This window comes from Cricetulus griseus, chromosome 2 (assembly GCF_003668045.3).
Source record: "Cricetulus griseus strain 17A/GY chromosome 2, alternate assembly CriGri-PICRH-1.0, whole genome shotgun sequence".
Lineage (NCBI taxonomy): Eukaryota > Metazoa > Chordata > Mammalia > Rodentia > Cricetidae > Cricetulus > Cricetulus griseus.
Window position 1 is genome coordinate 106,501,765 of NC_048595.1, and position 11,348 is coordinate 106,513,112.

The window sequence follows — 11,348 nt, forward strand, 5'->3', positions numbered from 1 at the left end:
TCTGCCTCCATCCACAACAAGAGGACAGACTTCAGAATATTGGAACTGTTTGCATCTACCAGAAGGGAACCTTGGTCCCATACCCACTAGGAGAGGAAGAGACTCCTGATACACCCACCAGAAGAAAGGATGAGAAGAGGTCAATGTAAAAGCACATTCAACAACAGAAAACTCAATATGACACCACTGGAGACTAGGAACCATACATCAGCAAGACCTGAACATCACAATGCAGATGAAGCAGAAGAGAATGACCTTAAAAACATCTTCATGAAAATGATAGAGGACCTCAAAGAGGACATGAGAAAATCCCTTAAAGAAATGGAAGAAAAAACAAACCAAAAAATACAAGATATCAACAAATTTCTCAAGGAAACAATTCAAGACCTAAAAACTGAAATAGACAATAAAGAAAGCACAATCTGAGGGAAATCTGGAAATAGAAAAGCTTGGTAAACCATCAGGAACTACAGATGTAAGCATAACCAACAGAAAGAGATGTAGTTCAGTGGTAGTGTACTTTCTCAGTAAGTACAATGTCCTAGGTTCAATTCCTAGAACTGGAAGAAAATATTTGAAAGTGCAGGCAAGATGACTGAGAATGTGAGTCTGATCCCCAGATCACATTGTTGGGAGAAAATAACTGATCTGAAAAATTGTCCTCTGACCTCCACATACATGCTGTGGTATGCACACACACACACAGTCAGAGACAGAGAGAGAGAAATTTTTTAAGATTTTATTTATTTATTATGTATACAACATTCTGCTTCCATGTATATGTGCACCCCAGAAGAGGGCACCAGATCTCATACCGATGGTTGTGAGCCACCATGTGGTTGCTGGGAATTGAACTCAGGACCTCTGGAAGAGCACTCAGTGCTCTTAACCTCTGAGCCATCTCTCCAGCCCTGAGAGAGAAATTTAAACATTTCTACATTTCAATATTGAGTCAAATTATGGGTAGCTATAAAAATATAAAGTACATAAGTATAAAATACATAAGGTGTGACATTGAAACCACCTTGCATTTATAGTTTCTTGAAAAGTAAAAGAATGAGTATAGATCAAGACTTATTTTTAACAATAAAGCAAAAATACCATACTCTAATCCTATATCTGGTAAATACAGAATCACCTTTGGAACAGTCTATACTGCTGGCAAAGGGGTATGGATAAATGGAAGTATGTGCATTTCCATTTTGACAAAATATTGCAGATGGCCCTTAAATAACCGGAGAAGATGAGAACATGAAGCCATGTTTGTTATTTGATTTGTTCCTCCAAGCCTAACATAACTGTGATGGTAACCTACAAAATACCCTAGCCAACAGACATGCCAATAAAATAAGCAGGACAACACAGAAAATGTTCAAACTATGTTAATAGGAAGTTATTCACTGTCCCTTGAAAAGGGAAGGTAAGCGTCACTAGACTCAGACCTGAAATGCTAACCAACACTCCCTCTGCCACCCACATGCACCTTGTTTGGAAGGGCTACTAGAATATAGAGGAGCAGGAAGGTTAGTCAGGATAGGGACCTCCTAGTGATGAACTTTTGTGAGGTAAGACAACTGTCTTCCAATCACCTATTCTCCTGTGAAGAATCTGAATAAACTCAGTGGGTCACCAGGCTTCATTTGGTCTATGTGCATTCTTTCTACAGTGAATACAGTCTCTTTAAATCCCACCCAGAAACATTATACTATACTATTCTTTCATTAACATACATTTATTAAGAACCTACTAAATTCCAGGATCTAGATCTATAAAGATAAAAATAAGTTTTATTTATCTCTAAGTAAATGTGAAAAATAATCACAATAGCACCTTCAAAATGTATAAAGGAATATTTAATGGGATAAAATGTTGACAAAAAAAGAAAAGAGTAATATCACAAAGGTTGTGACATTGGCAATGTCTTGGAGTTCATCAGACAAAATTCATGGAAAGAGATGTGGCTGTTAGCAACACCTCCAAGACACACACACACACACACACACACACACACACACACACACACACACACAAGTCAATGAGTCATTTATTAAACATTTATTCTTTTCTCAATGATTTAGAATGTATAAAAATGAGACATTCATTCACTTGTGTTTTTCTGCTTCTTTTGTTCACTTTTGTTTTCTGAGACAGGTTCTCACTATGTAGCCCAGGATGGCCTCAAATTTTTAAATCTCGCGCCTCAGCTTCTCAAGTACTGGGAATACAGGGATGTGCCACCATGAATGGTCATACTTAGTTCTTAACATGTATATTGAATAGTCTCAGGAAACTTACTAAAAGATGTGGATTTCTCCTGTGCATAGCTACTATAATTGCTTAAATCAGACCATGAAGACAAGTACAGGTAGCACACTCCTTCATTCACATAAAATGAACCCCTCCTTTACAAAGAACTTAAAATTTTTGCCTCATGTTATCTGATTTAAATGCTCTAACACTTTCAAATACATTCACCTGGTTTGCATTTTACTTTCCTTATTGTAGTTTCCTTTTTTCTCAAAATATGCACCAAGTTCTTAAATGTCCATAGTGAAATTGAGGGTCTTGTTATAAAGACAGAGGCCAGTACCTTCATTTAAACATCATTTAACTGTTACTCAACAGCACCCCATGGGAATATGAGCAAAAATATTCTTTATCATAGTTTTCATCATAGTTTTGCCAAGTATTGTTCTTGATTTTTCTATTTGCTTTTTTGTACTAGGAAGATAAACAAACTATAGTTGTGGGGGGACCATTTCGGAATAATTCACCATTATATTGGTATTTTTGTTCATAATTGGCAGGCTTTACTTGTTTGTGTGGCACTGATGGGACTGTCCTGGCAGGAGGGAGGGTATTTTAGAGACACGTGACCCTTCATTTGACCTTCAGGATACTGAGACAATGAACCATAAAAGGAAATACCTTTATTTCTACAAATACAGCCAAATTTTAGTTTCTCCCGTATTATAGTTTCACATCAGTAAGAAATCCCTCTGTCTTAGGAATCAGCCAGGGCTTTGGAGCAAGGGCTTTCATTTTCCCCATTAGTCACAACATTCATATTTGAACACTCCAGTCTCCAAAAAAACCAGTGAACCATAATTCTGGAATGTGGTGGATTTTAAAAAGTACACAACTCCAGATGTTTGTTATGCTCTCGTATGTCTATATAATGTTCCACTGTCAAGATAAATGAAGAGCTTTAATTGACAGTTATTATTTTAAAATAAATGTACATTGTTTTTTGGTTTGTCGAGACAGGGTTTCTCTGTGGCTTTGGAGGCTGTCCTGGAACTAGTTCTTGTAGACCAGGCTGGTCTCGAACTCACAGAGATCCGCCTGCTCTGCCTCCCGAGTGCTGGGATTAAAGGCGTGAGCCACCAATGCCCGGCTATAAATGTACATCTTACTTTGAAAGAAATACTGATAACTTTAATTAAGAATTTTAGAGAGGGAATGGAGAGATGGTTCAGTGGCTAAGAGCACTGCTCTTCCACAGGACTAGAGTTCAATTCCCAGCACACACATGGTGGTTCACCCTGTCTGTGGCTCTAGTTCCTGGGCATCTGAAGTCCTCTTCTGGTCTCTGCAGGGACCAGGCATACATGTGGTACACAGAATTACATGCAGGCAAAATATATATGCACATGACTGTAATAATAATAATAAACAATTTTAAAAGAGTTTTAGATGCTGTAGATGTATGTCACCTGGTAGAGTATTTGCCTAGAATTCATAAAGCTCTGGGCTTGATCTGTACTACATTAAACCAGGAATGATAGTATACAGCTGGAATACCATTATTTTGGAGATAGAGGCAGGAGGATCAGAAATTCAAGTCCATCCTCCATTACATAGTGAGTTCTGGATCACCCTGGCCTACCTGAGGCCCTCCTATGTCTAGAAAAAAAAAGAATTTTAGCTCTATGTTAATGGAGATAAATGCATTTTATGCATTTTATATGTGAGATGGTATGATATGTACATATATAATAGCTATAAGCAATTTCTAAGTATCTCTTAGCTTAACATGTAAGGTAGAAGACCAGAAGGAAACAAAAGGTGAGCAAACAAGATCATCAAGCTGACACCTGTTAGGAACTAAATGAATGACCATTTGTTTAAGAAGATCACAGAGCTGTACCATAAGCAGGCAATGACCACCATCATGTTGTAAAAGCCATAGTACATATGATGACAACAGAGAAAAGGAAAAATTAATAAAGAAAATGAATATAGGGCAAAACAATGAATCCAGATGATCAATAGAACCAATATTTGACTAGATAGGGACAAAATCTAATGTTAGTCAAGTTTCTGAAGGAAAAGAAAAGATTAAAATAATATTAATATGAATTCAAAGAACTTCAGAGCAAGCAGAAATATGGAGAAAAAGCTAAATACTATGATGTGAATAACTTTAAAAATTTAGTCAAAATGAATTCCTATAAAAATGTATGTTCTAAAATTGACTTGGAATAAATTCAGTATTTTATATTCTGCTACTTCTTTTGAATGGGTGGCTATAAATCTGTCTGATAAAACTAAGGTCAACATGGTTTTTACAGGCAATTCCTGCCAACCCTTCAGAAATATCCATTAAATATAAAGCTTTTTTTTCAAATGCAAAGTCACGGGGTAACTGCTTCCAACAATTTTATGTGTTTTCTATAAACAGTGCTACAGAAAATAACATGGTAATATGAGATTGTAATGGTTTGAACAAAAATGACCGCCAAAGGGAGAGGCACTATTAGACATGTGTCTTTGCAGGTTTATATGGACCATCGTATACATGTGGAAGTCAGAGGACAATCTCAAATGTCAGTTCTTGCCGTCTACTTCATTGAAAGGGGAGCGTTTGTTTGCTGTGACATACAGAAGTGGTGTGACCTGTGTCTCCACCCTATATCCCAGGGAGCTGCTGGGATTACAGACCCTCTAGGATGTCTGGTACTTACTGGGATCTCAAGTGAGGGCTTCACACTTTTGTGGCAAATGCTTCATCCACTGAACCATCTCCTAAATCACCAACAGAACCTTTGGAAAATGTGAAAGATCCTATTAGAGAATGCTCATTGCCCTCTTTAGATTAAAAATGTATTAAGTGGAATTTGAAAACAACATATCCTAGTCTGTACTAGTCACATTTCAAGTACTTAATGGGCCTAAGTACACAAGAATTTAGTGTGACCACAATACTAGAATATTTCATGAACGTAAATAAGACTTCACGTGGTTATGTGTGTATCTCCCAAGCAAGTCAGTCAAGATAGAACTGTGAGAGAGTACTTACATGATAATTCAGTGTGTATAGTACATGCAAAATATACATTTTCCTTAAAAATAAACCTTTAAAATCAATATTTCTTGAAAAGAGCTAGAAGGTGAAGAACAAATTATATTATTTTTCTTCTTATATCTCTATGAAATTATTAGTGTTTAAAAGGATATATAAAGTCAGCATGATGTCTCAGAGGGTGAAGGTGACAGCCATGCCCAACAACCTGAGTCTGGTTCCTGGAACACATATGAAGGTGGGAAGGAGAGAAATGACATAAAAAGTAGCCTCTGGACCTCCATACATATGCCATGGCGGATACACATATGCCTTCTCCAATAATAAAAATGTTCAATTGTAAACATGTGCCTATTAACCTACTTTAACAATAGAAACAGTCAATAAATGGAACATTAATAGTGAAAAATGATTGTTAAATAACAACTGTTGGCCCAAACCTGCTCATGCAGGCCTAGAATCCTAATTACTGGTAGTACAACTGAACGTTTCAGGCTAACCTGGCTACCGAGTAAGTTCACAGCTTCCCTGGACAAGTCAGTGAGACTCTGTCTCATATACACAACCAGTACAAAAGGGGATCTGGGGATAAAGCCCAGTGCAGTGGGAGAGTACTTACCTGGAACATGTGATGAAAAAAAAAGCTCAATCTAATCTGAGGAGAACCACACTGACATGACTGATGAAGATGTCAGAAGTACTAGTTTTATGACTGTTTTGACAAACAGACAATTTAGATAGCTCACATTCTCACTATCATGTATCTTTACTTCTCCCAGTATTCCAGTTCCTGGGGTAATAGAAGACAGGAACAAATCAAGGAATTCAATAAACCATGAATAGGACTGTGATGTCCTGTGGTTTTAGAACTTTAAATCAAATGCAGTGCTGTATATTAGCTGTCCTAGATCTAATGCCCCCTGGAACCACTCATTTAGCTTTCCTCTAATGGGAGGAAGTGAGCTTATAGCTGACCTAATTTGTTGCCAGCTCTGGTATTTATAATTGCTTCTTCCTTCTATGTATGGCTAAAACAGCATTATATGAAGACTGCATATTAAAATCTTTTCTGTATTTCCCACTGATGTCAGTAGTTCATTCTTCAACTATTTTATTTATTTCCTTTTGGACCATTGGATCAGTGTATTCCCATCTTTGCTTTTGCTTCCTATAGAGTTTTCCCCATATCCTAAGGTTCAACATTTTTGTTCAGAAATTCTTCCTAATACTTCCACCATGTTGAAGAAAGTTGAATTGTTTTAGAGTGGTAAATTCTACCTCGCTTCTCAAATTATTTTAGTAGTACAATCTATAACAGCAGTGCATTTTAAGATAGGATCAAAATGAAAGCTCCAAGGTTTAAGTGAATTGGCTTGCATTTTATTCCGCGTAACAACTATACCACAGTTCGAAAACATTAGGCTTCTCACTTTTATTTGCTTCTTTCGTCAACACAAAACCAAAGCTCATTCTTGGTTTTCTCCCTTCATTACTAGTCTTTAAAGTTCTTGAGCACACAGCCCTTCAAAGCAGTGCTACACTCAGTCCTAAGAGGACAGCAGAGGTCTGGAGTCTAGTGGTCCTGTGGCCTTTACCTCCTGGTCTCACCCACTACTTGGCAGAGTCCAGGAGGGCATCAGAGAAGCTAATATTTAGGCCACTACCTAATGAATACACTGTAAATTTAGTTTCACCATTTTAATTCAGTATGCCTTTATTTCACTATGTGTTTTTGTTTGTTTTGTTCTGTTGTTTGCTATTTTTATAACATTTAAATACATTATGTCATTCATTGTTGGCCACCCTTCCCAATAGTTTCTGATTCAGGATGTTTGGAGCCATGACCAGAAATTGGCATTTGATGAAAATCCAAAATTGACTCACATTCACATTGTAATTTGAGAACCAGGCCTAGTTCTCAATGAATTATGCATGGCTTAGTTATTTTCATCTTGTCTTTTATGTTGTAAAATTGTAGTTCATAGTTGCTAACATTGTTAACCTTCCTTTCCCATTTAAATAGCTTTTCCTAAGACTCTCAGAATCTCATTCCATCTTATTCCCATACCTACTTCTTTAGATACAAATTATTTTATACACAAAAGTATAATATAAGAAATATGGTTACATTGAGAATTGAACTTCCTGAGGACTGTTAACCCAAATATTAGCGTAACCAAGGATCAATGAGACGAGATATAGAAATTACTGAGAAAGGTGTTTGAACATTTGATGCATGTTAAGAATCCCATTCTTTCTTTTACATGTATTGTAACCAGAGACGTTCATCTTCTTGTTCATCTTCCATAGCTCTGTTCTGAATAACAAGGACATAGGCCTCTGGCTCAGAATATATCACGAGCAGGATAGAAAGATCATCCCCTTGGCCTGTGTGAAGGCAAAGACCTGAACAGAGAGGGTGGGGAAAGAAGAGGTGACAGTAAATACTGAGCTCCAATAACCTAAAAGGACTCAGGTCCTTTTCAACTTTTAATAGTACTTTAAGCATGACTCAAACCCATGGAGAAGTTGATCTGTTGTGCCTGCATAGAGCTGTCACCCCTACATTCTAGAATCTTTGGTATAGGAAGGCTACTCTGTACATTAGCAAAAGAGAAACACAGCACCAACACAACCACAAACATTTTGGTCTACAATGATGTCCTGTCTGCAAGATATGCTAGGGCATGGTGGCACAAAGCTTGTAGGAGTGACCAACCAACAACTTAAGGCCTGCTCTACAACAGGGAACCTATATCTGGCACTGCTTGTGTGACCAAGAAACAGAGAGTAGACAGAAAAAAAATGTACTGATAAAATGACTCCTAATTATATTCTGCTATAATCATAGATCAATGCCTTGTTCAACCGTCATTGGAGAAGCTGCCTCCTGTAGCAGATATAGAGAGCCACAGCCAGATATAACACAGAGAGACAGGCATTGGGGAGCTTGGAACAGTCAGTCTAAATGGAATGTCTCCATCCAAACCCTCCCCTCAGAGCTCAGGAAACTTTGTGGAAGAAACGGTAGAAACAAATGTAAGAGCCAGAGGGGATGGAGGACAACAAATAAACAAGACCCCCTAAGTAAACATGAGCAAGGCCCATGTGAACTCAGAGACTGAGGCAGCATCTACGGGGCCTGCACATTTCTGCACTAGGTCCCCTGCAGATACATTATAGCTTCTGGTTTAGCATTTTTAAGGGACACCCTGAGTGTTCAGATGAATGGGTCTCTGATTCTTCCACCTTCTCTTGGTATCTTTTCCTTTTGTTGGTTTATCTTGTCCAACTTCAATGTGATAGTGTTTGTTTTATCCTATTATATTTTATTTTCTTATTACCTCTTAGAAGCCTGTTCTTTTCTAATGAGAGATGGAATGAGAATGGATCTGGATGGGAGGGGATGGAGAAGGAACTAGAAGGAGTATGAGGAGGTGAAACCACAAAATTGTGTGAGCAAAGACCTACTTTCAATAAAAGGGAAAAAAGAAAAAACACAGGACTTGAACAGGTTACTGTATGCAAACTCTGACAAAAGTGAGTAGCATCTATACATTAGACACTACAAAGTATTGTGATTAGGTGTCTCTATACAAAATAGAAAAAAAGACAAGTAAATTATTTTTAACAATTATTGCCTATCAGAATAGCTCAAAGCAATTAGTATTTGTCATGGATGGCAAAAGAGGAAACACAATATCATGTTTGTGGAAATAAAGTCCAAATAAATAAAAAATAATGAAGAAATAAAGTAGATTACAAATCTACTTTGAAGCCAATTTTCTGTTATTCTGTGTAATTTAGTGAACATTCAAAACACAAATTAAGAGGAATTATTAATTTAACCCAAGGGGGTTAAAACTACTGATAGTTTCCCAGATTTACCAATATTTCCCTTCACTCCACAGATATCCAATTGGGGTGACTGGAAGAATGAATTAATGGCCCAGATAATACCAGGAGCAATTTAATTAGCTTCATTTCAAATTCAACTTATTTTTCCAGATAACCCTTTGAGATTAAAATGATGATGAAATTCTCCACGCTAGCTTAATTCAGCATAGTAAATGGTCACCATACATGTAAAACTATAAAAATTCACAATTCACTAAACATTTTAAAAAATCTTCAGACAGTAAACAATGCTAGGGCTCCTGAAAGCCTTTAGGCATACATCATATAACATTCCCATAAGCATCATATATGCATATAGTTGCGGGTGCATATAATCTTGCCTCCCTTGTCATTTCTGAATACTACCATTATAGTACTTGTGACAAGTGAGATTGGCTTTTAGATGAAAATGCAAGAGCTCAAAGCTAGACTTTAATAAGGGCATTTGATCTTGCTACACCTGAATGTGGATTTATTCAGTTTTGGCTACATAATGTTAAACAACAAGGAACATTTGTTCATAGTTTCTTGAAATATTTGTTTGCCATTATTTTAAATTGCTTGATATTTTCCCACAGGTCAGTAAGAGTGGGGTGTGTGTGTGTGTGTGTGTGTGTGTGTGTGTGTGTGTGTGTGTGTGTGTAGTTCTTGATGTACTTTAGATTCACAGATCTCATTTTTCGCTGGTATTTATTTATCTACTTAATATACAGGCACAAGGAATTTTTCATTGCAAATATTACGATGCTCAGCTTTAGAAATTCACCTTAGTAATGTCTCTGACTTCTAATTCTCTTCATCCCTGCAATTTCAGGGTTTGTTCCTATTAAATATCTTCTGTTCTTGATTATATATCAATTCCCTACTTCCCTGCATGTCTATGGCTTTGTATAAATGTTAAGAATTATTTTCTTCTAATTGTTATGGAGTATCTAAGTTTTTCTTCTTTATTAAGGATTATGCTTTTTTTTAACTTTTCCCTTTGTTTCTGTTTTATACATATAGGTGTCTTGCCTGAATGTATACCATGAGTACTGTGTGTGTGTAGTGCCTGAAGAGGCCAGAAAAGGGTGTCATATCCCTTGGAATTGAACTTATAGATGGTTGTGAGCCACCATGAGTGTATTGGGAAGTGAAACTGGGTCCTCTGGAAAAGCAGTCAGTACTCTTACCTGTTGATCCATCTCTCCAGCTCCTAAGGGTTAAGTTTGTATATCACACAGATTTCAGATTAGCATCTCTTAGACTAAGTATGTCAAAGTACCTTAGAAAAACACTGTGGAGATGACTTAGCATGCTACAAATGGTTGTCTCTACTATAGTTCCAGGCTCAGTATAGTTTGTCTACGCTAGCTGGTCATATCCAAACACCTCCTTATGCTGGGTAAGCATTGGGAATTATTCAATGTCTGCCTAGGTTGCCATGGTTCTTTCTTGGATGGTTTTTTTTAATAGCATAAGATTGCTTTTTTACAATTCTAAATACACATGAATTGGCTAGGGGGAAAATTGAATACAATCCGAATTAAGTTGTCTGAATTTAACATGCATCATAGCAGTGTATTTTTAACAAGCCTTAGCATAGTTCCACACTAGGTCTAACCAGGTTTGAACGCCCACTGGCAATTTTATTGATTAGGCATGAGAGCTGTAACTCTCTACAGTTCTCAGGGAGACTGTAGTAACTAGGAGAGAGTCAGTTTGGTTTTGGTTCCAATTTCTTCCTTGCTCTCGTGAATACTTTAGAGAATCAACTATGCCTAGACTTATGTGAAGGATACATAGTATGAGGGTACCCTATAGGCCACCTCTAATACTTGCCCTGGTTCTTTTCTCTCCTTAACCTTCAAACACTTTCAAGTAACATTAGATATCTTACTGTAGACACACAGTAAGAAGTACTGCCCTTCATTTTTTTTTAAACTAGTGTCTGAACACTAGCAATTATATTTCTCTAGCCTAGCAGAGAGGCATGACCTGAACAGAAAGACAGGAAAGACAGATTTAGTCTAACAAAAAATACAGTGTTTGAAATAATATGCTATAAGGAAGGAGAGTTAACAATTTTATTTCATATGAGCGTCTAAGGTAGAAAAGGCTTGACCCTCAGCTGCCATTGAAAGGAAAACCTTCATTCATTTTTTCA

At 37.0% G+C, this 11,348-nt stretch overlaps 1 long non-coding RNA gene across 1 annotated transcript in view; it reads right to left on the reverse strand.

Moving 5' to 3' along the window:
* The window catches only part of LOC118238325, a 44,308-nt gene extending 36,540 nt beyond the window's left edge, over nt 1–7,768 (reverse strand). The window contains exon 1 of the long non-coding RNA XR_004768280.1: nt 4,968–7,768. This is a non-coding gene — a long non-coding RNA (uncharacterized LOC118238325). The remainder of the gene's footprint in view (nt 1–4,967) is intronic.
* Between the last annotated feature and the right edge of the window lie 3,580 nt (nt 7,769–11,348).